Source organism: Passer domesticus, chromosome 13 (genome assembly GCF_036417665.1).
Source record: "Passer domesticus isolate bPasDom1 chromosome 13, bPasDom1.hap1, whole genome shotgun sequence".
NCBI classification, from domain to species: domain Eukaryota; kingdom Metazoa; phylum Chordata; class Aves; order Passeriformes; family Passeridae; genus Passer; species Passer domesticus.
In genome coordinates this window covers 5,071,745-5,098,693 of record NC_087486.1, presented here as the reverse complement: position 1 = coordinate 5,098,693, position 26,949 = coordinate 5,071,745, and the positions used below count along the sequence as shown (strand labels likewise).

The 26,949-nt window shown below is 43.2% G+C and overlaps 3 long non-coding RNA genes across 5 annotated transcripts; 1 reads left to right on the top strand and 2 right to left on the bottom strand.

Moving 5' to 3' along the window:
• Positions 1-4,466: 4,466 nt before the first annotated feature.
• Positions 4,467-13,415, bottom strand: LOC135280229 (uncharacterized). Its single transcript, XR_010347249.1, has 3 exons — positions 13,271-13,415; positions 7,414-7,738; positions 4,467-4,632 (listed from the first exon to the last, which is right to left on the bottom strand). It is a non-coding gene; the product is annotated as an uncharacterized LOC135280229 (long non-coding RNA).
• An 8,210-nt stretch (positions 13,416-21,625) lies between these two features.
• On the bottom strand, positions 21,626-25,049 carry LOC135280119 (uncharacterized). 3 transcript variants are annotated; one of them, XR_010347177.1, is made up of 5 exons: positions 24,713-25,049; positions 24,306-24,434; positions 24,089-24,169; positions 23,372-23,611; positions 21,637-21,766 (listed from the first exon to the last, which is right to left on the bottom strand). It is a non-coding gene; the product is annotated as an uncharacterized LOC135280119 (long non-coding RNA). The 3 variants fall into 3 exon arrangements; XR_010347178.1 differs by lacking the exon at positions 23,372-23,611 and having other exon boundaries at positions 21,626-21,766; positions 24,713-25,042; XR_010347179.1 differs by lacking the exons at positions 23,372-23,611; positions 24,089-24,169 and having other exon boundaries at positions 21,634-21,766; positions 24,713-25,030.
• Positions 25,050-25,200: 151 nt separating this feature from the next.
• LOC135280120 (uncharacterized) lies at positions 25,201-26,748 on the top strand. The gene is made up of 3 exons (XR_010347180.1): positions 25,201-25,388; positions 25,524-25,744; positions 26,266-26,748. It is a non-coding gene; the product is annotated as an uncharacterized LOC135280120 (long non-coding RNA).
• Positions 26,749-26,949: the final 201 nt, after the last annotated feature.

Below are 26,949 nucleotides of genomic sequence, written 5' to 3'. Positions count from 1 at the left end.
CCTTAAAGAGCTAATTGTCCGTCTCTTCTGTATGAGAAATGCAGGGCTTTCTTTTTCTATTTTTTCCCCTAGCAATGTGGCAGAATTTACAGATGTGCAAATACTGTGGGTGACATCTATTATTTAACTTTCATTACCATTAATATGAATTAAATTGATGGCATTTGTCAGGATGGTTTATGTGTTGTAGGAGATGCCTTAGGGAACTGCTTTTGAAAGAGGAGAATTTCAGGAAAAGAGAAGTTGTTTTGGTGGCTAGAGGGAAAAGGCTCTGGAGATTTGAGTTTAGCTCTAGTGAGAGCTGAATTTGCTTCTCTGTAGGACCTTGTGTAAATATTTCAAGGCCAGAGCTTCTCCCAAACTCACCTCCTGTTTACACACCTTCCCAAAGTGGCCAGATTTTCATAACAATCCAGTAACACAACTGAAATATGAGTTTAATAATTTTGGACCCACTTGAGGAGAAAAATGTGCAAATACAAGAACAGGTGGAAGGTAAAGCCCACTTATATTTGTTCAGATGTGACCAAGAAATGTTGGCTGTGATTTGCACATTCTGTAGCCCTGATAGTGCAGTGATAAAACTGGAAAATCATTCATGTTGGAGCTCAAAGGTGGCTATGTCTGAAAGGAAATGAGTGGAGATATCCATGTGTACAATTTGAGAGGTGTAAGGGTAATAAAATCACATATTTAAGCATCAAATAGCATTGTTGCCTGGGCAGGCTGGGCAGTTTAGAGGCTGGGTGAAAAGAAAAAAGAGAGGGGAAAAAAAAAGGAGTTTGAATAGATTTTCAGTTTAAGAACAGTGGAAGTGCAGCAGGAGCTGTTTCCTACCTCTGCTGGCTTCTGCCTCTCAAGGGGCTCTGCCCAGGCAGTGTCTGGCAGTGCCTGCTTTAGGCTTTATTGTGTCTGTGTGGGTGAGTGCTGTGCAGGCAGGAGTCCTGCCTCTCTTAATCCCTTTTACATTTCAATTCTTAAGCAATTTCAGAAGAATAAACTCTTTTTCTTTTCTTTTTTTAAAGTGGATTTAAAGAAATGGGAGAAAACAAAAAGAAAACTCAAAATCCAAGACCTTAATACCCAGCCACTGGTATTATGCTTAACTTAGGTTAATGCAGGGGACTCAGTGTGAGATAAGCAAACCCAAATGCCTGGTTTTGGTGCTGCAGATCTCCCTGCAAGTGGGAGATTTGAGCTGCTATCCTCTCCTCTTCACTCTCTTTCTTTTTTTTTGGGTTTTTTTTTTTTTTTTTCCTGGACAATGAGTACTCTTTTAATAGAAGCATTGACTTGCACAGCAGGCTGTGTGAAGGAGCCTCTTAAAATCCCCCAGGCATTGGTGCTGGGCTAAAAGTGAAAGACGACCCCAAATGCAGTCGTTGCTGAAGTTTCACCTAAACCACTTAGGCAGTAGGTGCAGTGTAGCACAAAAACAGCCAGCAGCTTTTCAGCAGCTTTTCTAGGAGCAGGAATCAGTCCTGACTCGACACAAGGCTCATTGCTGTCAGCCTGTGGGTAAGGAGTCCTGGTGTGCCAGGAAAGCACATCAGTGTTTCTGAGAGAGCAGTGGGCAGAGAGAGCTGCTCAGAGCCCTGGGGCTGCCCTGCTTGGGCAGGAATGTTCCTGGCATTGACACTGGGTTCAGATCTGCTGGTTTGATTTCCAAAGCTGTGTGGGGACTGTCTGCTGAGGGACAAGTGAAGACTTCACCTTCTTTGGAGTTGAGCATGAAATGGTAGCAATTTCCTAAATTCTCTTGGTCAGGGATGACCCGATAAGGAGGGAACTTCATCTCTCATTGTGAATCTCCAAAATCTCATGGTTGCATTTTTAATATCTACTAAAAAAACATGTATGGCCATGAACCACCTGTTTCTGATTCCTACACACCTCTGAGGAAGTGTTCCCATTAAAAATTCAGAGTTTCTGGCTGCCTCTTTGGTGTATTCATTCTGCCCATGCCCAGCAGTGGTTTCTGTAAATGCTGGCCAGCAGAGCAGTTTGAGCTGCACTTTATCTTGGTACAGAATATGGGCAGGAGTTCTTGTGAAGAGAGAGCTCCCCAGCCTGGAATCACTTACAGTTTAAGCTGAAAGGTCACCTACCTGTCAAAATCCTCACAGCACTGATTTTTCAAGCCATTTTTCATAGCAGGATGAACTCAAGATCCATTCAATCTTTTCATAGTTACTAGATATGGTCTTTATTCCTGTACCTTGGATCTAGAAGAATAAGATTTGAGAGAGGCTCTTAAAGTTTCATGTTCTGGAATAGAAAATGGGAGAAGGAGCCCTTTCCTTTGTCTTATTTTCCAAGGGAAGGGGTGTCACTTCCTCAGAGGCACCCTGGAAGGGACAAGTGCTACACACCAGGCTAAAGTGGTCTGGGAAGTTTTGAAGAAATATACATGCAATCTATGAGGTTTTTATACATCTGTAATGGGTTTTCTGGCTGAGCTGTGGGATTTGGATTCTCCATCTGGGTCCTCTTCTCCAGCTTCACCCTGTGTCTGATGCAGAAGAAGTAGAGACATTACTTGCCTTCAGACATAGGGGAGGTTCAAACATTTTGAGATTCAAGACTTGATAGTCTTCTTCAAGTATTGAGGCTCCAGCTCCAATGTTTTCTTGAGAAGACATTTCATTTTACATTATCAGCAATGTTTGAGAGAATAAAAACAAAATGAAAAAGAAAAACCTTTTCAGAGAAACTGCTTCAGCACTCACAAAAATTCCATGGTTTTCCTGGGAAAAAGATTTCTCCTTTCTAATCTCTTTTTTGACCAAGGTTTCAACCAGATCTAATTAACAACAGCAGCTTGCTATTGTATCAGGGCTTTTGCATGATAAAGGCTCATTTCAAACTCCTGCTCTGCATTAATGTTATTTATTCAATGTCAGACCACTGCCAGGGGACAGGTGAGGTCCTCCTGAAACAAGCAGCAACCAGCAGGGGAGTGAAGGGGGATCAGAACAGGAGCTTAACTCACATTTCCTTCATTCTATGCAGGTGTTCTCCCTTTATATTGGGAGTTTTAAAATTGCCATGATGCAGAATGAGAAAACTTTCTAAATCCTTCAGAAATTTTACAAGTCCCTGAATTCGATGTCCCCAAATTAGTAATTATGTCCAGAGCACTCAATATTTTAATACAGTAGATCTCTACTCATGTGAGAAACTAAAGGTTGGTCTATACATTTACATTCATGTTTATTTGAGGAAACTTTTCACTGACCTTCCAGTCTCTGAAAAGCAACAAGTGTGGAGGTGTTGGGCATGTAGTTATCTGGTGTAACATCCAATGGGTAATTTGTTCTGACAATTTTTATGAGCAGGAAAAAAACCCCTCATCAAATGCGTGTCTCACTTTCTGACCCCTCTCTGTGGCTCATTTAGCTCCTGGAAGAACCACCTGCTTTCTGCTTTGCTGCTCCATTTGCAGCACTTGAGGGAGGAATGATTATAGTGGCATGCAGCCACTGGTTAACTTCTTTCCAGATGTGTGCTCCAGATGGCCATCCTGAGGATCCACCCCAGACCCAGATTTCCTGTTTAGCACTGACAGGCTGGATTCAGGCTGGAACACAATCTTCTGCTGTGCTGTCCTCCTTCCTAGCTGGTAGCATCCATGGAGTGCTGCAAGCCAAGCACAATCCATACTTTATCTGTTCTTGAGACACAGGAAACATTAAAGGTGATGGGTTTAATTAGCCCTCTAAAAGCCTCTTGGTGTACACAAATGGCTAAAGTTTGCTGCATTTCATGAAGATCAGGACTGACCCTCAGAAACTCAGTGTGTTGGAGCTGGACAAACTGTCTGAGGAAATGCAAATACTATTTTTATTAAGCATTCAGTGCGTTCACACAGAATAATGGCTTCTCTCCTTGTTGTCTCTCTCACGTTTTCTGTTCCATCTCTCTGAACAATAGCACCAGCCTCTCTATTCTTGAGCTCTCTAAGGATGTTTTTTGTTTATCATCTTTCTTTAGTAACAACCAGTGTAGCTGGGTGATATAATTCAGCTTTGTGGAGTCCCAATCTCAGCAGAATGCAAAGTGGCTCCTCTCATTCCTCTGGAGTTCAGGAAAGCTGAAACAAAAGGCAGAAAACAAGCCATGCTCTCCTTGTGCTCACTTCTCTGCCTGCTTCCTAACAGAAGTCTTGTATCTCTTTTTTGTTTTTTAACATGGAATCAATAATTTTTTTTCCCACAAGTTCTCTTGATCATCTCAGGGTACACAGCAGAGCTAGGCTGAGCATTGTCCTCTCAAACCACATCTCCTGCAGATGTGAGCTGGGCACACAGAGCATGTGAGGGCAGCTCTGTCTTGAGCTGGGATCAAGTGACCCTGGAGCATTGTGTGACTCTGCAAGGGAGCATCTGCTGGGGCACCAGGATGCAGCACAGATCCCAAAGAGACAGGGCAACCTGGAGACCTCCAGCAGCTCTGCTGAGGGGGATTTGTTGTTCCCTACCAGGCTACAGCACAGAGCTGTGTGATCACAGCACGGGGAGGTGCTGCTGCTGCTGGATCAGGAGAGATTCAGATGGGACCTTCTGGAAGAAGTCACACCTTTGAAGCTGAAAAAGCCTCTCAAGCAACACGCTGCTCTGCCATTGGTGACACCTGTAGGAATTACAAAAATTTAGAAATTATAGAAACCAGGCAGGAGAGCATGGTGCTCCATATTGTCACTTTTAAAAGGCTTTGCCCTTGATGTGTGTGCTTCATAACTCTTTTCTGGGACACAGCAAGAGGATGTAGCAAATGCTTGGAGGATGTGAAATCTGGCCAAAGCCACAAGGACACTGAGCTCCCCAAAGCCTCTGTGTGGGATTGTGCCAAGGAGCCTGATGACCTCCAGGGCCACCTGCAATCACAGGACAGAGGGTGTCCAGCACAGGATCACAGCATGAAACCCCAGGTTTTGGGAGCCTGTGGCAGCTGGAGCCTGGCTGTGTGGTGCTGCAGGAGGGGAGCAGCACTGCTCACTTTCCATCAAGTCTGTGAGAACACTTTCAACACCTTATTCCAGGAAATATGCCAGGAAAGGGCAAACACACCAGTTATTTATAGGCCTTCTTATGGCCCTCCTTATTACTGCCTGGAGTCCATCAGGGTAGGCATTTATGTACTGCTCTGACCTTTTCTGCCAGTTCAAAGAACACAGACCCTCTGGTTCTCCACTGACCTTCCAGTGTACTCTCTCTTGGGAAGACTGGAATAAAAAGAATCTTGAAAGGAAGAAACATTTTCTCTCATTAAAAGATCTACTGTAAGCATAACTGGCAAAGAAAGAGCTTTTGTAGTCTTCTGGCTTCCTTTGTCATGGGTGTGAATCAAGCAAGGAATTTTTTGTTTTGTCACCTTGGCTCAGGAGGATAGGGATCATTTTTGTTTGTGTGAAGTCACTGCTGGGAAAGTTTTCAATATCTCTTATGAACAGAAGTAAAACTCCCACAGCAGAGACTCCATTAATCTCTGCTGCCCTGATCCAGACTGACTTATTCAGTGCATCACCAGACCATTAGCAGCACCAGGGATTTTTCCTGGTCCTGTGCTGGAGAGAATGAGCCAGTGTGGGTGAATGTGCAGGTTGATTAGTGAATGCACACATATTTTCATGCTTGGAGACCTTTGTAATACCTCCCCTGGCATTAGGTGCTGCTTGTTGACTCCTGTGTTGCAAAAGGTCAGTGGTATCCCCCTCCCCAGGGCCACTGCTTATCACAGATGGTATTTATGTTTGGCTAAACTTCAAACAATTCTGACTTTTTTTTTCTTAATCTGTGTGATTTAGTGGCTTTGGAGGGTGGGTGGAAGAAGAACTCTTCTTCCACTCTTTCCAAGAGTCACCCAGGGGAGCTGTTTCTTTGCAAAGGCCAAGTTATCTCCTTTAAGATATAATTTCTCTGAGAATAGAATAATTTAAAACCTAATTTTCTTACTTAAAACTCTGAAATCTCTGGTGTGTGGGTGAGGGAGATGCAGATGTTTTCAGACACTTGGGAACTGCTTACTGGTTGGTTTAAAATATTTAGCTATTTGCATGCTTCGTTTTGAGGTATGTAAAATAAATGGAACCATAAATCACTTCTTAAATATTCTATTTTGTCCTGGGTGACTGGAAATAACAGATGGTTGCTTACAGGTGGGATTTAATTTTGCTCGAAGTTAGCAATGGGTTAGAAACCAGAACACCAGATCTCAGCCCCCTAAAGCTTTGGGTCTAATTGCATCTGTTTGAGGAATTTTGTGAGGCATAAGACTTGCACTAAGTGGGTAACAGCTGCAACTCCAGATCAGAGTCATCTTCAGCACGGGGACAGCTGAGGTCCAGGGCTGAGGGAATATTCCCAACCTTCTGCTTAAAACTGCTGTGAAATTAGGGAGTTGTTTGGATGCTGTGTGTGGGGCTATAATTTCTCCCTTTTGTATAAGCTTATTGAAAACACTAAATCTGGAGAGTAGGAGGGTGCCAGAAGGAAACCCCTGGCACAGGCTGGGTGGGTCAGAGGTTTGAAGCCCACTCAGATTCCACCCAGCTCCTCCTGGCAGTGTGTGCAGGGAGGTGAGGCTGAGCTCTGGCTGCAATGTGCACACCATGTCCTCACTGCCTGTCTGCCCTGCCAGTGCTTTTTTCTTTCATGCAAGAGAAGAAGAGAATGGGATATAAGAGGTTGTGATCTTCTGCCAGGAGACTCGTGCTCTCTGCACAGCTCCCTTTGCAGGGACATTCTGCAGGTCCAGATTCAGTCATGAGGAAGGCACAGGAGAATCAGCCATGCCATGTTTCCTGCATCTACACAAATTTATAGAGATGTAGAATTGTACCCAGCAGCCAGACCATGGGTTTTAAGCAAAGTCCAAACTGGAAGTCCAGCTGATGGGACCAGGCCTCTCTCCAGGGTATTTCTGAGCAGGAGGAGCACAGTTTACAGCTGTGTCTGGAATCTCTGCAGGCAGCTGCTCTTCAGGGATCCAGATCTGGGCACTTGTGTGGTCACCAGCTCTTGTTGCAAAGATGAACCTGCTGAGGTTGAGAGCTGCCCATTTCTGTGCCAAATGACTTCCACAGAGCTGTGTGTTGTGTCAGACCATGCCCTGCTTCCCCAGAGCCTGGCTGTGCCATGGAGGCTCCATAAGGATGCTGGGGTGAATCTCTGGAGGAAGAGATATCCCACTCCTGGAGATCTGCTCTGAGTAGTCATGCTGAGTCTGGGAGTAGCTGGAGGTCCAAAACTCTCATGACTGACAAGAAAGTTCATTTGTCTTGTACCCTGTCCTAATTTATCTTTCATCTACTATGCATGGAATTTGAGATCATTTTGTCAGGCCACTTTAAGCAGGTTCCTGCCAATATATTTAGAAATTTGACTTACATTTAACATTTTTCCATTTCCTTACCTGCTTTTTCTACTTAATAGGATCCCCTGTGACTCGGAAGTCAAGAAAACTGCAAGTGATTCAACAGCAGATGTGGCTCCTGTTTTCATTTGCCAAGTCACTGCCTGGTTCAGTGCAAACATTTATTTTTTCTTTGAGCTGCAGGTGAAGGAGTCTCTCCAGCAGTAATCCTACAGAGCCCAGTGTACACATTTCATCTTCTGTGCTGGGCCCACAAGGCCAGATTGGTGAGGTTTGGCTCAGAGAACACTTTCCAAGTTTACATTTAAAGTTCAGCCTTGACTGGAGGATTCTCCAACACAACAGCATCTTCATTACTACCAGCCTGCAGAAATGGGGAGAGAAGGATCAGCACTTTTGAGGTGGATTTGCAGGCACAGTGCTCTTAGCCTGTGAATAAACTGGGTTTTGAGGTGGTGCCTATGATTTTCTTGCATCCACCAGAGAAAGGTTATTGAGCATTCAGTAAATCTCATGGGGATCAGTTATAAAGAATGGTATTTACAGGAGGGTAAGCCATAAATCTTTATGACCTTCTAGCAGTTAGCAGCATTTAAAGTTGCATTATTCCTTTCTTCTTCCTGTAGACAAGGCTTTGATAAAACTATCTGTCAGTTAACTTAAATTATCCATGGACAGCAGGGTCTTTCCTGGCTAAGAGGAGAAATTACTCAGTTGAATTTTAACTTGTTTGCTTGTTTTACCTCTTGACAGGTTTCTCTTTCCCCTCAGAAGATTAAAGATGAATTTCATGTTTTGATGTATTCTCTGGGGAACATTTGCCTTGACAGAAGGCAAACCCAAGCCCCCCATGGTCACCACTGTCTTCCTTTCTGATCTTGTCAGGTGGGCGATGACAACAGGACTGTGGAGAGTTGAGCAAGGGAATCTCTGTCATTCAAATTCTTGCATGTTTGATCCCTGCTGTCACTTTTCCATGAATTTCACATGCACAACACGTGTCTCCCCTTGTTACTAATTAGCACTTGGGATTTTTCAGGCTACATGGGATAACCTCTCTCTTAAATAATTGAAATGTATCTTATTTTGATTTTATGGGTTTTTAGTCATGGTGTTTTGATTCTCAGTATTTTATTTACATAATAAGAAATTTGAAAGCTGCTCCTTTACCTTGTTCTTTCATTACTCTCGTTCAGTGCCGTAATTTCTTGTCCTTTGAGTTTCACTGACTTTTTGACACTTAGTGTGAACAGATTGCATGTCTTATATTTTTCAACTTTCCAAATCATTCTTCATCTTTCTGTCAGCAGTTTTGGGCTGCAGTAGGCTATGGGTGCTACAGAGCACCCATATTTGAAGTAATGTGTGATTCCCTACAAAAGGAGACATGAATATTTGAAAAGGAAAAGCAAGTGTCTGTGGCTTGGAAGCAGACAGTTTTGTTTTGTCATTTTTAAATTATGCAGTGCAAGAGCTTTCATAAATAACTGGTAATGTATAAACATTTACCGTCTGGAGCAAGATTAATTCATACATTTGTTTGAAAGAAAGGTACACGTTGCTCCAAGGGTTTGGTTTGTGAAGCGTTTAAGTGCTTGCTTATGTCCTGCCGAAGCCAGGGAGATACTGTAAGTACAGATGGAGCCAGCTTTCCCTATCAACTTCTGCTCAGGTGTGATTTGCAAATGAAGTATTTTGGCTGGGGGGAAGCCTTTCCCTGGAAAAGCAAGCAGTGACACATGGCACAATCATTGCTGGCTCCCGGCGCTGCGTGGGAACGCGCCCGCCGCAACAATGGAATGGGAATTAACTGATGCTGACAACACTCTGATGGGGCAGGCATGGCACAGCGTGGGGAGAGTGGTGCTGCCTCCTAGTTCTGTGTGCCCTTTGCTTGAAAATTAAGAAGCAGATGGCTGGTTGGAATGACTTGCTTCCCCTTCCCTCCTCAGGTGCTCATTTTATGCTAACGGCAGCCATCTGCTTAGGACTGTTGACTTGAACCTGTGGAAAATAAATACTGAATAGGTTTCATTCTACTGTAAGTGACTTTTAAGCTTGGAACATCGTGCTGAAGTATTGCCACGCTCCTGTTTGTGCCTGTTTCTGCTGTGACACAGGGATGTATATTTCATACCCTAGCAGTGGGGTAGTAAGGACTAGTTCTGAACATCAGTGTGTGATGTTATGTTTTGCTTCTGTCTGGGGGGTGATTCCTGCTCTCTAATGGGCATCTTACTGTGCTGCTTTGTACAGTGCAGCTGGACTCCTCATTATTTACCCTTTTTATTCTAAAATCATCTGCCAGTGCTCCTTCTGCTCATGACCAGCTGAAGGCAGGCAGCAGTTTCCTGCAAGCCCCTGCCATACATGAATGAGGGCACCACGCTCTATTTTACTTGCAATCTGCTCATTTAAGGAAATACTTTATCATACAATTTCCAGGCTCCAAAGCAAATGCCTCATTATTTCTCTTAGTCCTCCCAATCTCTGGGGATCCATCTTTCTCTATTTCCCTCTTTACCTTTGTTGCTGTCCTCTTCAGTGGATGCCAAGCTCCTGGTAAAACAGGTCTGACTGATCTTTTTATTGGCACTTTGCTTCCAGCTCTGAAATGCGTCGAATTTGTTTTTGAAATCCTACAGCACTGTGGGAACAATGTTATCCCGGTGCTGCACACCTCTGTGGCCCTTCCTGCTGTGGTGTGTGCCCAGCTTTCTGCCCTGCCAGGCTCTGGGCCAGTGGCTGTGCCCCCCATTTCGTGTATGTGGGTGCAGCTTGTGCTCTGAAGGGCAGGTTTTGTCAGGAAGGGAAGCATGAAATAGGATGGCATGAGCAAAATACGTGCAGATGGAAAGAATAAAGCTCAGAGCTTTAGAAACTGGCTCAAAACCTGTTTGAAAATGCAGCCAGTTGGGCTAGATGCATCCCAGGTGTAAAACTGTGGACTTGAATTCAGCACTGATGTAACCCGGGTGCAGTGGCTGTCTGATGCACTCAAAAACAATCCTGGAGCAGAAACCATTGTCATCAGGGGTTTACTTCTTTTACACCAGCAGACACTGTGGTCTAATGGGTTTTTTTTGCATGGATGAAGGCATGTATACAAGGAGATCACTTGTGATCTTCCCACACAGAGGGCATGGATTAAATATTGAAAATTTTAACACTAGATTCTGACTCAGACAGAAAAATCCCTTTGCCATTACCACACTCCCTTGTGTTGTAAATGGTGCAGCTTCTCCAAAAGAAGGGCACCTGTGAAATAATGAGCACTGCTGTCCATCAATTCCTAGCAGAAAGGAGAAATATGAGTTGCTGCTAAAAACTTTACTGAGGAAAATCATAATGGGGGTGAAGTAAAATAAAATAAAAATGAAGGCAGCCAACGCAGAATAAAAGGAATATGACTTAAAAGGGGTGAAAATCATAATTTGAGTAAAAAAGAGTTTAGTGAAATCATGTTCAAATGGGCTGAGTTTGCAGGTGAAAGGTGCTCTTTATTTATCCATTAGAATTGCATTTTGAGTCTTTTGTCTGCTTCTTTGTGCAGCTCTGCTACCTCTTCTCAGGATTAAGTCTCCCCAAATGAGCATAACTAATCCTTGCTTGCCTACTTAATGCCTGTTCCCTTTTTTCTTAGAGCCTCTTTGAGAAAGCTGTGGGCACTGTTGCAATTCTTAATTCAGTCCTTCCAGGCTGAAGGAGGGAAAAAAAGAAACTGAGCAGCAGCTGGTGATGCAGGAATTTGCTAAGCTTTGCTCTCAGGTCTGCACAGGGCTAGATAATTCATTTTTTTTCAGCTTGGGGCTGCAGTTACCTGAGAAGGTGAAGCAATGTTTGCATGAGGCTTGTGAGGTGCTGGGGGATGCTGGCAGTGTTAGTTTGGGATTAGCCACTGCAGCAGGAGAGCTGTGGTGGCAGAGCTGCAGTCAGAGCATGATCTTCTCCAAACCTGGAGCTCTCAAAGTGAAAGCAGCAGAGGAAATGGGCTGCTTTCCTGTGTTTATAGCATTTGCAGAACTCAAAACTTCACTTGTGTCTGTTGCTTCTGTGAGGAACAGGGCAGTGTGCTGTGCAGCAGACACTGTGTGAGCACACAGGGTTGTTTAGGTTTGGGTACCAGGTTGTTCTTGTTGCTCTTTTCTGGTTTTCAAAGTACAACAGTGCTGGAAGTCTACAAGGGAAACTTCTGCTGCGTTTCTCTCTGTCACAGCAGACATCAGGAAGGCTGGAGGTCCTGGCAGCATTTATGGAGTTTTTCAGCATAGTTTTGAGGTCTGATGGTAATTTCAGATATGCAACTTGGATGTGGTGATTTCAGTTGTCCTCTGAGACCAATTTAGCTTCTTAACATGATAATTTTTTATAGTTAGAAATTGCCTGCACCAGTAGCAGGTTTTACCAGTCAGTGTGATTAACCTGGAGACCAATGACTTGTTTTTCAAAAAATGACCAAAGTGCTGTTCCCATCCTGTACACTCCTGCTGCAATATTCCTCTTGTCATGCAAAGAGAGGTTAAAAATACACATATTTACTACAGCCACACTCCCCATTTATCTTGAATTCAAAACACAATATGATAGGAGGATCAGGCAAAAAATATACCCTTAAAGGTTCAAATGAATTTAAAAAAATAATAGTATCAGAAATTGCTTGGCTGTGGATGAGACTGGAGAAAGAGTTTTGGAGGTTCTTGAACCTGGACTTTTTGCTTGATTTCTGCTTTGAAGGAGGGTTGTTTTCTATGGCAAATTCTTCATGGTGTTTGGACTGTGGGATCTGTCAGCTGATCTTTACCTTGAGGAAAAAAAAAATCCAGAAAACCAAATCCTGACAAAGGACTGTGGAATGACACAGGTTTTACTGTATCTCCTATTAGCAATGAAAAGTGAACTAACTGCTGGTTCCTCTGGGTCTGCTTCTGCCTTGATGATTTCTTAATATCTTTTGTTTCCTTCAAAGGTTAATCTCCTTTAGCTACCCTGTGATTTCTGGCTCCTTTCCACAAGCAGCTGCTTTCCTCAGCTGGGTCTTCAGTTAGTGACCTTATAACTCTGTAGACAAACACAATCATTGTTGATCTGTCAAGTCCAATATCCCTTTGCTTAAATGTTAGATGGATTTATGTTATTGCTTTGGGAGGCTATAATCCAGAAGGGAATTCATTTTTCAGGGAGGTCTTCTGCCTTGCTAAAGGGCTGTTGGTTGAATGAGTCACCTCTCTAACATCATCCCAGTTGGTTTGCTTCTTCATTTGCTCATGCATCGATTTGTTTCTTGAATCAAAGTCTGATCCTTCCACCTGAGGTTTGGTAATCCTTGCTTGCAGCCAATGAAGGGCTGTCTCTGACTTAGCAATGCTGGATTTACGTGCCTGAGGCTTTTCTGTGTAATGCCTTTGCACAGACAAGGCAGCAGATGAAGGCCAGTTGTCGTTTGGACCCGGCTGCTGCTTTGTTTGCTTACCATAGCAGTTTGAGAACTCAGGGAAATGAATAGTAGGGACAGCAAATAAGAGTTAACCCAGCCAAAAGCCACAAAACCAAGTGCAAGTGGCTTTGCTGGAGGCTTTAGGAAACCACTGTAGATGAATGGCTGGGATCTCTGCTGCTCAGACCTCCAGATCAGTGCCAGAACTGGAGACGAATGCTGCTGTGCTAAACATTATCACATGCTCTTCTTTCTAGGGGTGGGGAGAGTACACTGAGCTTAATGGAATAAAAATCCATTGCAGCAGAGTGACTGAAATGAAGTTTGTTAATGGAGGGACATTTAATGTACCTTCTATGGTTGTTTAGCCAGTAAAAAAGCATTTTCCAGCTGGCTGTGGGTCTGGCTTGGCTAGCAGATGGATAAATATGCATTTGGTGTCCAGGGTTTGTGAGCTCTTACCTGAATAGCTGGGCTGTGTGGGGGCCTCTCTCTGGAAGCAGGATGTGTTTGCCTGAGCTGCAGATCTGACAGACCCCTCTTTCCTGAGGCATTGATGTCACTTTTGGCACCTCCTCTGCTCAGTGGTTGCAGCAGCAGCATTCACTGTTTCCTTTAAAACATGCACTTTTAACATTTAGCTGAGGAGTAAAAACATCTTAATGTGACTAAGAGTTGTTTTTTGCTGACCATGCATTCAGCTCAGACAATTGTTTCCCCTTCTGACCAGAGAAAATAGCTGTAAATAAATCAAAATCAGCACTTTAAGCACAGGCTGTTCTTTTCATGGGTACCCATGTGGAGAGCAGCCAGCCCAGTGGAACCCAGCTCCATAATGGAGCTGCTACTCAAGGCAGGAATATAAATATTAACAAATTCAAAAAGGCTCCTCAGAGTGATAGATAACCAAAAGTAGCTTGAGGTGAGGTTACTTCACTTTATTATAGACTTGTGAAAAGACACAAGGACCCAAATAAACTGCTGAGCTAATTATTTTTCAGAAGTGTTTACAGCTTTGGTTTATTTGTCTAGTAAAACCTCACAGTGATGTTGTCTCTATATATAACTATTTAATTGTCATGTTGTTTGCACAAGCCCTATCTGTTCATATATTATGTTCCCTGATTTAGCCTAGGCAGGATGTGATGCAATTTCTTGGAGCTGGTATAAAGGCAAATGCGTGCATTTATCTCCTTAGAAGCTGATCTATTATTTCATGATGTGTATTTGCTTGAACAGGCCAGAAGGAGGGTGCATGCTGAATGCTTTGTACTCCGTGGTGCCTGAAGGCAGCTGCACTTGTGCATTTGAAAATCTCCTTTATTTGCAGCTGTGAGCACAGCAATGCAGGATGTGGGTGCCTCTGCATTATGAATATTCACAATAAATGTCAAATCATTCAATGCATTTGCTCTTCCTTTTCTATTTTTTTTTTTTGCTTCATTTCTTCCTTATGTGCCCAAGAAAAGGGAAATTGTTGAAAGCCATTCTCTACCTAAATGCAAATTACTAGAAACATCCCATGGTCATTCAGCTGTCCTTTCTTTTGTGTGCTTTGGGTAGAAAAGACAGATCCCATTGCAAACTGATTCTAGGGGAGCTCGTGCCTGTGGGGGGGAAGGAAATCATGGCTTTTTCCTCCATAGGACTCCAAAGTTTCTCAGAATATTTTTATTCTGATGTTCTCTGTGCACTTTCTTCCTTGAGGTTGTTTAGAAGTTCTAGGCAGATTCATGATGTGGTTTTTGGTCAGGGTCATTTTGAAGGGATTACTTTGCCTCCTCTGACCTGATTAGAAAGTTAACATTATTGCAGTCATCTGTTAGCAATGGGACTCTTTATGGATTACACAGAGCAGGGGCATGAATTGACCTGGAAAACAATTTGTTGTGAGTCCCCAAAGGAATGTTAAAATTTCAGTAGTAAAAGATTGTTCTTTGCTCACCTCTGCAAGTTGTGAGTCATTAGGGATAAGCTCATTTTGTAGGGAGTGTTTTCTGTGGTTAAAAATTCATCCTGCTAAATATTGCAAGAGGAAATACATTGATAAACTTGGAGCATCCAGCAGTCACAAGTACTCAACTTTTCCCAACTTTATAACAAATGAATACCACAGGGCTAGGATGTGTTTTCCATCCCTTTTTTCCTTTCCCAGCCTGCTGTGGATGACTGGGCAGTTGGAACCCTTGGAGTCTCTGTGTTAAGAGCAGCAGACCTTAGACAAGGAGATAAGGTTTTGTGAGGGTTCAGAAAGAATCTGGGCAATAGCAGCTGGTCTTTGCCATGGAAAAAGCTTAGCCCAGCTTTTGCAAACTCAGTCAGAAGGTGGCTTTGCTTTTATTTTTTTTTCATCTGGAAGGGCAAAGCAGCTGGATCAGCACAGTGGGAGCCTCCTTGCCTCAGCCTCAGTTACCCCCAGCTTGTCCTTGTGCCTGTCCTGATGGTTTGGACCAGGTGCAGCACCAAAGGCAGAGAGCCTTTCTGTCTTGGTGACAAAAATACAGGTTTAGATTGACAAAAAAATGCAGCAAGTGGCATTTATTCCTTTATATTCTGTTTGCTGGCAACAGAAACCCATGCACATCATCAGTGGCACTTTCAATGTCTGATGTGTTTTGAGTACAGATGTTTGCTGAGGTATCCTCCTCTGCCAGATGCTAGTTTAAAAATTTCTTACCATTAAAAAAACAAGGCATGAAATTATGTTTCCAATATTAAATAAAACTCCAGAAACTCGTTCTTTAACTGAATTTTTAAAATGAATCTATGTGGATGGTGAAATGAGTTTTGAGGGAGATTAATGTGGTACTGTGGAAAGAGCTGAAGTAAAGTTTGTATTTCTGCATGCTGCAGTACTGGAAAGATATTAGAGAAATAAATAAAACCAGTGGTGGTCAGTATAATTGGGAGTAGGATAAAAAATGGAGCCGTTTGGAAAAGTTTGGAAATTATATTATTCCTGTTAAAAAAGGAGGCAGCTGCTCAATGGAATGAAGAGATAAAAAGCAAGATTTGAAGGGACTGGAAAAAGTCCAGAACTGCATGGAGTAAGCTCTGAAAGGTGATTTCTACAGCTGGTGACTCCTGCCTGTTGACTTGTGCAGGGAAGATGAGCATCCTGAGATCCCCTAAGAACCAGGAATGGTGTGAGGTTGGTTCACCTCTTCCACTGCTAGGAAGGGCTGTATTTATTTGTAAGCCAAGAACTTTCTTCCTGTGGTGTGACACGGGCAGGCAGCAGCTTCTCTGGGAGGGATGAGGGTTGGGATCAGAGTTTAGCTCAGGGCACCAAAGCTCCCAGTCCTCATGGATGGGGAAGGGCTGGAGAGAAAGGAAAGCAGAGCAACAGCTTTTTTAGTGGGTGAGCTTTCCCTGTTCCTGACCCACACAAACCATTTCTGCTCTAAGTTGCAATAACTTACAGTTAATAATCCCTTTAAAATGACCCTGACCAAAAACCACATCATGAATCTGCCTAGAACTTCTAAACAACCACAAGGAAGAAAGTGCACAGAGAACATCTGAATAAAAATATTCTGAGAAACTTTTGGAGTCCTATGGAGGAAAAAGCCATGATTTCCTTCCCCCCCACAGGCACGAGCTCCCCTAGAATCAGTTTGCAATGGGATCTGTCTTCTACCCAAAGCACACAAAAGGAAAGGACAGCTGAATGACCATGGGATGTTTCTAATAATTTGCATTTAGGTAGAGAATGGCTTTCAACAATTTCCCTTTTACATGTGTTTCCAATTTCTGCTCCTGGAATCAGTCATTTTCTATTTGGAAGAACACTTTTTGTGGGTATGAAGTCAGATTTTGCTTCCACAAGGAGGGAATTATTTCCGAGGTCAAATGTTCTTATCTTGTGTGCAGCCTCACTGACTGAGTGAGGTCCACTCAGCCCCATGGCAGCAGCAGGCACAGCCTCCCTGCTCCATCTCCTTTTTGGGCCATGGGCTGTCCTGAGAATCACAGCTTTTATTTCAAATTCCCTGTGTTTTGATTTTAGTTCATTGAAATAGAAATTAGAGTTAGCAGAATACCTCTGACTTAGATTTTTGCCCTCTCATTTATGCTCCAGGCATTCTGCTTTAGGCAGCAGCTAAAATGGGATCCAAACTAAGAAAAAGCCCACAGGTCCTGACTCAAAACGCTGTTTCATGTTTAAAGGGAAAGGTTGAGTTATCAACACTTTGTAGTGATGCCTACTCAGTGGGGATGGTCCATTGAAACTTGCAGCGTGTTTGGATCCTGCTCTGTAGCCACAAAGAAAGCAAAAGGCTTGAGGTCCAATTTCAACTGAACGAGTGAATTTGTGGGATGAATAGTAAATTGTACCTGGAGACTTGAAAAGACCCAATTTCTCTTTTTATTTCTCTTTTTGTACATGACTTCAAAAACGCAGCAGGACTCATCTAGGAAAATTTAAGTTTAGAGTTTTTTACATGCAGTTGGAGCTTTGCATACATAAGCATTTTTGTATAGTTTGGTGCTTCTGCAGTCTTTGGATACAAATTTAGTTCCAGAGGTGTGTAACAATTTCCTAGAGGAAAGGCTGCTGCTCTCCAGTGCTGCCCTGGCACTACACCTGCTCCCACACGGATTTACAGACCTTGGTGTACACAGGATATCTCAGTTTTACTTGCTCTGCCTCTGCTGTTTTTACAGTCGTGCCATTCAGGGCATAATTTTCTGATTCAGTCCAATTTGCATTGCTGCTGTCTCTTTTTACAGCTATCTATTTCCAGCTATGCCTGCTTGCTGCATTAGCCTGTAAATGCAGACATCAACCTCTGGAACTTCCCAGAGATTGATTTTATGGGACTTAACTGGAAATAAAATGATACCAATAAAATCTTTTTCTTACTTTGCCTTGACAAACTGCAGGAACACTCTGCCATGCATCTTCTGAAGGGTTTTCCTTTAGCCTGTGAGTGGTCCCATTTTCCTGGGGAAAAGGAAAGAGGGGAATGCTGCTCATGGTGTGTGCTTAGAGCAGAATCTGTAGCCCTGTAAATAGGGGACTATTGCTCTCAATTGGAGTCATAAACTCCTCCACTTTTTTTTTTTTTCCCAATTACCAACAGTTGCCATCATTTGAAAGGTGGTAGCAGTGCTCTAGCTGAACAAAACTGCTTTAAAAATGAGAGAGAAGGGTTTTTCCTTGGTTCTCATTTCTAGTGGGAGAGGAGGGGATGAAAAAGGATCTGCATCCAACGCTGCTGAGCGTGGGAGGGCTCTGACCTTGGCAGAGCTGGTGTTTGAACTCAGGAGTCCCTGCAAGATCTGTAGGAATTACTTACACAGGAAATAGGGGAGAGAGGATATGAAAGATTCTGCCTCAGGAGAATGAGTCTTGTGACTGTGAGCAAGTGGAAACCTTACCTTTCAATGGGGAATGCTGGAATGTGAGAACAACATGGCAGGGAGGTAAATGCTGGCAGCCTTCAGAGAGTGAATGATGCTGGGAGAGGTTATAGGGGAAGGGACAGGTTTGAATAGAGTGCATAGCAAAGGAAAACCTGGCACACAAATCCTTCTTCAAGAAAATCCCTTTCTAATAAAACCTCTCTCATTGTATAAAACTCTTTATTGCTATGCTAATTACGCACCTTTCTTTTATGCTACTTTCTTTCCTTTATCTCAGACCAAAGGTTATTTCCTCCCTTCTGTTCCAGATATCATCAAAATACATTTATTTGTCCTTGAGAAACAGTTTTGTTGTCATTAATAAAGCAGTAGCTGTGTTCACAGGGTAATGAAATATCAGAAATGCTCCAGGTTGCTGAGCTAAAGAAATGTGATATACAGGAAAATAGTAAAAGTATGGTGACATAAATTTAGAGAAGAAGCATAGTGAGAGGTTGGGGATTATTTATTGGTTTCCAGTGATTTTTCCTTGTGGTATTTCCTACATTATCTTTGCCCTAGAATATTTATTTTTTTGCTAAAGCCATTTTCCTTTAAGAAATTCAAGATCAGGTGCTGTTAAGATTTCTGTTTCCTAAAAAACATGGTGGTAGTTGAACCAGTGTAGTTATGAATAACAACATTCTTGATATTCTATCCTTGTAGAAGTTCTGTGTTTAGTGGATGAACACCCTTGCTCTCAGGTATATTTTTATCCTTGTGCCTGGCAAATTGGGCTGGTGGTGAATGCTGCTACCAGGTTCCTTTCTAACACAGTCAGATGTGAGCAAAAAATCAAGATGACAGCTTTGGGACTCTTTCAAGAATCCTTTAACGTTGACGGGAATTCCTTATTGACTTCAGAAGGGAAAATTCTGCAGTGGTGACAAGTGTTACCTTGCCTGATTTAAGCCCTGGGGTGGAGCATTGTGTTCCCAGCCTGGATTTCAGAGCTGAGGGAGGTGCTGGCCCACAGCTGGGGCACGTGCCTTGGATTCTGAGCCCACCTGGCAGAGCCCAACCCCAGCTCCACGTCAGAATCCATTGCCACACAATTCCTGCCTCGTGCCTGCTCCTTGATGTCTGAGCTGGTTTCCCTTTAAAGCTTGGTTTTGAACTCTGCTCACTTGAAATGTAAGATGCAGACCCAAAATCAATCCTGCTGTAGTGCCTTTCTAATCAGCTGGCTTGCATTTTGCAATAGCCTGCAGGGATTTTGTGCAGCAGGGCTCTGAGTGGGCTTGTTCCTTTCAGCAGAGAACAGGTACACAGAGGGGAGAGCACCTGCTGATTAATCTCCAATGTCCTTCCCAAAACTGGCTCCCTCCATCACCTCTCTTGTGTCTGCCACCAAGTACAGGAAAATAGTCTCATTAGACACGTGGGAAGGTCTGTGCAAGGAGCCCACTGAATTCATCTTTTCAGCAGGAGGATGAAATATGTGATATTATCAACATCTGAACTATTTACATCCTACTGCTCCATCACTTCAGAGCACTGGATTTAGCTAAATAGTCCAATTCTAAGTGCACACAGGCATATTGCCACTGGAGAGAGGGAAGCTGAAGTGTTGAGAATCCTCTTTTCTGAAACTCTCATGAAAACTGATCATTTTAAACTGCTACCCAAAATTTCGATCCTGTGGTGGCACATCTTGATCAAAGTGATCCTAATATCAGAGATTAGCCCTTAGTTACCTCTTTAGGAGGTGTCTGCACTTTCTAAAGAGGAGAATTCCTAGCCAGGAACATGATCCTGTTCCTTTCATGGATCTGCGTCATCAGCTCCCACAAGGACTAAATTTCTTTCTCTGCTTTTATTGAGTAGAAGTCCTGAGCATGTTTGCATGGTGCACAGAAATGACAAGGCTTTAAACCACACAGGTTATTAAAGTTAACTGCAAATCTGCTGCCTTCAGAACGACTTGTTCAGTGAATATAAGACCCCTCTGCAGCTACTGCAGGTGCCTCCACTGGCAGCACAGGCTGTTCCAAGTCCAAATTACTTTTCTGGGTCTCTTTGGGTGACTTGCAGTGAAACCTGTGATCCTGGAAATCAAATCAGTGCTGGGCTATGGACAGATGAGGACTTAAAGGCAGTGTGAATACATGTTGAGCAACCACAGGGACAAACATCCTGTCAAAGCTTCAAAAAGCTATCAGGAGTTTTGGAATGTTTGATATAAAATGTAGTGGACTGAGAGCACCATGCATGAGCTGGATTCACTGCCATCCAAAATGCCCTTATCAGCATGATGACATTTTACCAAACAATCATATTTAATAAGTTTTGCCACAGCTTATCCTTGCTTACATGGTCTCTTTGTTGGCTTTTCCTCTGAACCACAGCAATGTCTCAAAATGAGCTGAATTAATTTTTTTTCCTTCCCTTCCAGCTGCAGCCATTCCACTTCTGCAGAAAAAAATCCACTTTGTGAATTACTTAATCTGAAACCAAAGCTCAGGGAAAGCCCTTGTAACCACAGCACAGGACATGCAGGAGCCCTCATTTAGGGGCAAATAGTAAGTGGCAGGTTCTGAAAATGCTCAGCAGGGAGAAACTTTTTTGTGGAAGGAAGTTATGGTACAAGAATGACAGCACACCTGTGCTTACTGCTCACCCACTTGTACACGAAAACAAGCACAAATTGGAACTGATGGCCCAAGAATCTGCTGAAAACTGTAGATCCTAAAGTTCTGCACATTCTTGCTTTTGACAATTAATTTGTTTGTGCCAGTTGGGAAGGAGCTCCCAAGGAAGCCCCTGAGCTGATGCTCAGTCTGTTGCTGCTGAAGCAATGGGGTTTTGGTAGAACCAAGTGGTAAAAGGAGGTGTCCACAAAAAAGGGGAAGGCCTTGTGCTCAGGGCTCATCTCACTGTGTCTTGGTTCCTCTTCTCTCTCCCAGTCTTTGTTTTCAAATAGTTTTTCAGTGAGGTTGTTGCAGGAAACCATCTGCATAATTTTGTAGTTCAAATCATGGGGTACAATCATGTACAAATCAGTCTCTTAGTTAAAGAGGGAGAGAAGTTTCAGTCAAACCAGATGGATTTTACTCTCACTTATGTGGGATTTACTTTTTAGTGCCTTATTAACTTCTTCTTTCCTGATGACACTTCCTGCTGGTCAGTTGTTTAGGTTGGGGCCAGGAGCACATCTTCATGGCTTGGACATTCTGATTTTGATGGCTTTTTAAAAATTGTATGTTTGCCAGCATAAAATCTGTGTCTCTACCTGCTAGGCTGTAGGACAGAAATTATATTAAAAGGACACTTTTTAAAATTTAGCTCCTGACTGTTTTTGCCAGCTTGCTCCTTTCTTTCCTCTCCATCCTAGCAGAGGTGCCACTGGCAGGCTCATGCCCATTACTTTAATCCAGTTTTAGGAATAATTTCAGAGCAATTCCAATTTTAAAAATGCACTTTTACTTGAGGAAAAGCAAGGTGATGTCACAAGAGAATGTGAAACTGTTCTGAGTTATTCTCTATGTTTCAGTTCAGGGTTTTCCTTTTCTGTTCCTTCAGTCAGTGGTCCAGTGCCTCCTGAAGCACCTGTGAAGTGGTCACAGGGAAAAATCAAGGGAAAGACCAAGAAAATATAAATATTTATGTCTTCACTTGATCTCTTTCCAGTGTCTTGTCACAGCCCTGCTCTCTGGTCAATGTTTATGTACAAACTCCTCATCCTTCAACTTTGGTGCTGGTACCTGAGGAACCAGCTGGGATTGGAAGGGCTTTAACTGCCTGGCTTTACATCAAGAAAGAGATAATTTTATTTTCCCCACCTCTCCATCCCCACCCTCCCCAGTACAAAGGAGAAATCCAGGGAAGCTGAAGCCTCCTAATTTTCCAGATTCCAGTGCTCCCAAGCCCCCGAGGGAGCTGGAGACAGATCTGATCCCAGCTGCATTTGGCTGCCCTTGGCTTGTGGAGGCTGAGCCAGGAGGTGGCTGCTTCCCCTGGACCAGCAATGCCTTCCAGACTGGCCCATGACCACGGGAGCTGCCTCAGACCCCCCGAGCCAGCAAAGAAAAAAAATTGTGAGAAACCCATGTTAATATGCCAAGAGCTGGCCAGGCCACTGGGGCACACATTGGCAGAGCTGCAAAGCAGAGAATGGAGCTTGAAGCGCTCGCAGTTATTTACAAAAATTACATTGTTTTACAGAATAAATTGCTTCATGGTGCTTTTATATAGAAAAGAAGGCAGGGGACAGGTCCTCGGCTGCCTTCCCCGAGACATCCTGACCATAGTGCAGCTCTCCTGCAGGTTCTGAATAGCAAACCAGGCATGGGTGAGGAGGAAAAGGAAGAATATCCATTAAGGAAACAGATTCAAAGACACATTTTTTTCCTCCAGTTTTAAATAACAATGTTTTCCACAGATTTTCTTGTTCTTTGATTCTAGAATGTGATTTCAAAGATGAATTAAATGTCCTTGGTGCTTGAGGGGTGTCACTCTCTCTTTTGATTCAGCAGGCCTTCTAAGGCTGAGGTTTACCAGTTCTGCCTGCAAACTTTTAATGCAGCTTGAAATCACACCCTTTCCAAGTCTGTCAAAACCACTTTTAGGGAGAAGGGGTGAAAATGGCTTTGCAGCTGGTTTTAATGTGTTTCTGAGCCATAGATCTGATACATGATTTTTTATTAATATACAATCCCAGCAATTCTCCCCCAGCATAACTCAAATCTTTTTTTTCTCCCATGAGACATGCTTTTGGTACTAACCCACAGCATTAAAATCTCCTGTCCTGTGGCATTTTTACCCATTGCTCTTTTGTTACCATATGCATGTGTCTGATTGACAGAATTACTAATCCATTATAATCATATTTTCGTAATTAGTCCCACTGAGCCTTCGATGCCTGAATGCAAGCATAGGTAAACTACAGCCTGCCACAATATGTTTTTACTTACTGACAGCTCAGTGTGAAGGAAATGTCTGTCTAGTTCCTGCCACGGTTATTAGAGATGCCCTTTGTTTTTCCTTTCACTCTTTCGTTCTCTTTTTTTAATTTCCAAGTCTCTATTGATGTAGAGTCTTTGTTGATTACAAAAATCACAATTATCAATTTCTAATCTTTAAGAAAATCAGGAAATACTGGAACTTTCAAGTCAGTTCTGAATAAAAACACATGGAAATGCATCAATTATTCACCAGACAAAGCCTGAGCAGACATAGATGCCAATATCTGTTTGCCTAATGGAGGAAAAGTTGCCAAAGCTTTCAGATTTGTCTTTTTGCATCTTTCACATTTAGGTGTTATGCCTGTGTTCTACATGACATGAGCTCTTGTTGCCATCCAGCCTTTTTCAGTCTTGGATGACTTTGAGGCATCAGCTCGTTGCCTGGCACCTCATTCCAGGTTTGCTTCTGCCAGTGGTCATGGATGAGTCTCTGGGAAGAAAGGTCATGGGGAGAGCTCAGCAGAATCCTCTGAAGGCTCTTGAGCAGCAAACACTGTCCCACCCCTCCTCCCTGCACCTCCTGCCATTCCCTGCTGCTTGCCCCACTCCAGACATTGCAACCATTCTGGACTGCTCTGTGACTTCACTGTTGGTTTCAACAAGTCTCTGAAATTTACTTTATTTCTAACAAGATTAGAGTAAATATTGGATAAATTTGAAGTGTTATTTTCTAATTTAAAAGAGAGAACAAAAACTATTTAAGAACATCCAAACAAGATACTAAAAAAAAAATCTGCTAAAGGTAATGGCTTGGGTTAGCCATAACTGTAATTATTTAGAATATTCCAGAAATCACTTAAACAAAAGGTTTGCAAAAGTTCATCTCATTTCAGTCTGCCCTGATGTTTCTACACTGTGTACCAAACCTTTACCCCAAGAACTCCAGGGTTTCATAAAAGCAGAGCACCTTATCTGCCTTGTGAGTTCTTGATTAGGATGGAGGGCTGCAATCCCCAGGCAGCGAGAAGTGAGACATCCCATGCATTCTCTGATAGAAAGATAAATCACTGCTGCAGGCACTGTCAGGAGTTACCTGACTGCAGAAGCTGAGGTCCAGAGGGGAACAGCCAGGACTTTACATGTGAAAATCAGCCACCTTCTTAATTACTGCTATCATTAATCACCTGTGTGTGTCATATGCTCTCTTCTGATCACACCGTGGATGGCTCCTATGGCAGCAAAGGTAACTTAGGAGACTCTGTCTGGCTCTGTGTTTTGAAGAAGAAGGGGGAAAAAAACCTGCACAGCTGCAGCTGGGAGAGAGGAGTAAGAGAAAGGCTTTAATTTTATTTTCTCTCCCCTGTCCAGCTGAGGAAAGGAGTGATGGAAACTTTGGTGGGCACCAAGAGTTCAGCCAGGGTCATCCCACCACAGCTTTACAACTTTATTGCTTAACTAGTGTGCTTTATGAGGGTGGCCTTAGGGTCTGAGGGGAACAGAAGTACCCCTGGGCTGTGCCTGGCCAGCACCTTGTCTGTGGATCAGGACAGATGGAATACACAAGTAAAAAGAAAATTTCCCTCTCCAGCACCTTGTGGCTGGAGCACACCCAGAAGGGTTCAGGCTGATGATCTGGTAATGCAGTTTTTTGTATGCTGGGAGCTCCAGCTGTAACACTGTGAGAGATTTCAGAAGTAAAGGGTCTGCTGGCTCTGATCTCAGAAGCCATATGTGTGTGGTATGGCTTTCTGTGCCTTTATGACCTGGATTTTGCCTTTTGGCCTCACTGTGACACAGTGGTTGAGTTTGCAGTCCCCAAAGGTCTCTGTAACAGATTGTGTGGCCTGCCAGCCCCACAGTTACCAGTCTTTGTTCTGGTACATATTTGAAATACATTCCTTATGCCCAATACAGACTGGCTGGCATAGTTTTTAATTTAATTTTCAAAAAGAGCAAGTAGCAGTGAATATTTCTGTATCTCTAGACACTCTTGAAAACTGTGAGGGAATGGAATGGAATGGAAAGGAATGGAATGGAATGGAATGGAATGGAATGGACAGCAGAGCTTTGGCTTTTTGGCATTGGGTTCCCTTGCAGTTGCAAAGGAGATGCCTTGAAGTATGAGAATGTTAGGATTTACGTAAGCTGATCTCATTACTGCAGGAGATGGGCTGATGATCTCCAAGGGCAGTACATGGCTAAAAAATGTAAAAAGGCACTGAAGCAATAGGAAAGCAGCATCCTGGCTTTTCTAGTAGGAGTCATAGGTGAGTGTTGGTTAACTAAGCCTGTGGTGGTGTTTGATGGAAAACTTGGGCCTCGCAGTCTTTCATGAATAAATTCATTAGCAAACCCTTTAAAAAGGTCTAATTCAATTTTCCTTTCCATTACCCCCAAAACAGATTCTAGCAGAGAGTCAGTTAAGAGGAACAAGGAGGGCAGAACCTGATCAGAACGTGCCAGTGTCTTTTCTCCCTGCCTGATGGGAGGTGAGGCTGTGCACGGGACAGGAGATGATGGTGTCCTGCTCCATCTGTACCTGCAGATGCAGAGCCCAGGGAAGGGCTGCTCAGGGAACAGCTTCTGCCCTGGTTCTCTCTCCAAGCCTATGGGAGGATGTGAAGTAAGGCTGGGATTGAAGGTGTGAGCTGATAGATCTGTTTCTGCTCTCTCCTTGTTAACATCAAATATGTTAACAGCAATAATATGTGTGGGAGAAAAGAACCAGTGTGTTTTCATGTTGTTCATTGGCATAGACTTCCAAGCAGAGCAGGAGACCAACTTATCTTTAGTGCCTGGAGTCAGCACTCCCTTATCTATATAGACACAGATAGAGGTTCACAGCAGAGAATTCTCCATGGTGAAAAAAGTGGACACATTTCTTGTCATACAAAGCATTTGCATGGGCTGTGTGGGCACTCAGGGGTGGGTACTCCTCTCTCTGGCCCCGGGGCTGTGGCAGCAAATCTTTCCACCTGCTGTGGGGAAGCCATGGATGGCTGATCTTTTGAGGAGAGTTCAGCTCAGGGTTATATCAGGAGGTCTGTTAGGTGCTGAATAATGCATCCTGGCAGCAGGGTTTCAGTCAGTGACACAAATGTGGCATTTGCCTGCATCATGTCTTTTTTCATCCGCTTCTCTTAGATCAAGGAGGCTTAAAATCTCTCTGGTGCTTTGGATGATTGGTCATCTGTAGAAAGGGGACCAGTTGAAGGTGAAATGGCTGAGACAGTTGCATCAAAACATCCTCAGAGAAACAAACAGACCCCAAATGTGAGCATGGTCCTTTCCCCAACAACTCATACGTGATGTGCAGTCATGAAAGGAAACATTCCAGGAAATCAAGGCAACAGGCAGGCTCACACTGATAATTGTCTGAGGACTTTGAGGAACACCTGCCTGGCATGGCCATATTGTTCTTTGTGAAAATGCTTAGGGTTACTATAGACTCCACAGAGTTAGGTCTGCAACTTCAAATGCCACAGGGGAAATAACTCTTATTCTTGGTGACCTTGCCACAAATACTAATTGAGAAGGCTAGTAAATAAGAAGTTGAGAAAAATCTCAGGAAGGGGAAGAGGTACAGCCAAAATACCCTGTGCATGTGTAATTTATGCATAAATTAATTCAATTCTTGGCAGTCCCTCAGAGAATTTTGGGTACTTTATAAATCTTGACTTAAGTAATATAGGCAAAAAATATCTCTGTACCAGAGGCAATGAAATTTTGTTCTTGGTAAAATTAGGTCAGCATCAGGATTTTGCATGGTTCAGGGCATCATCTTTGGTGAGGTTTCAGGGCAAGTAGATTTTTCAGTCCTGTCTTCAG